This window comes from Nestor notabilis, unplaced genomic scaffold (assembly GCF_000696875.1).
Source record: "Nestor notabilis isolate BGI_N333 unplaced genomic scaffold, ASM69687v1 scaffold31964, whole genome shotgun sequence".
Classification (NCBI taxonomy): Eukaryota; Metazoa; Chordata; class Aves; order Psittaciformes; family Psittacidae; genus Nestor; species Nestor notabilis.
The window spans coordinates 1-338 of record NW_009925723.1 but is presented as its reverse complement, the minus strand read 5'-3'; positions in this window follow the sequence as shown (position 1 = coordinate 338).

Genomic DNA, 338 nt, shown 5'->3' with positions numbered 1-338 from the left:
AAGTTTTCCATACACCAATGTTTCTTCCAAAGCCGAAATGAATCAGACATTAAAATCCAGAGACCTGTTGACACGTCCCTTCCCACATGCACCAACACAGACAACAGCAGCAGGCACCCGGAGTGCCGCAGGCTCCGAAAGTCACGCAGAGACCCAGGTCGGGATGAGAACCGCAGCACCTCACGCTCTCTCGCCCTGACAAAGTGCCCATCATTTGGAAAACGACGTGGCGGAAGAGTTAAGCCCCAGGTAATCATGAAATACAACGACCGAACGTGAAAACACGCAGCGCCGCGGCCCGAGCGACATCCCGCAGGCCTTGCCCTTGAGAACCCGAC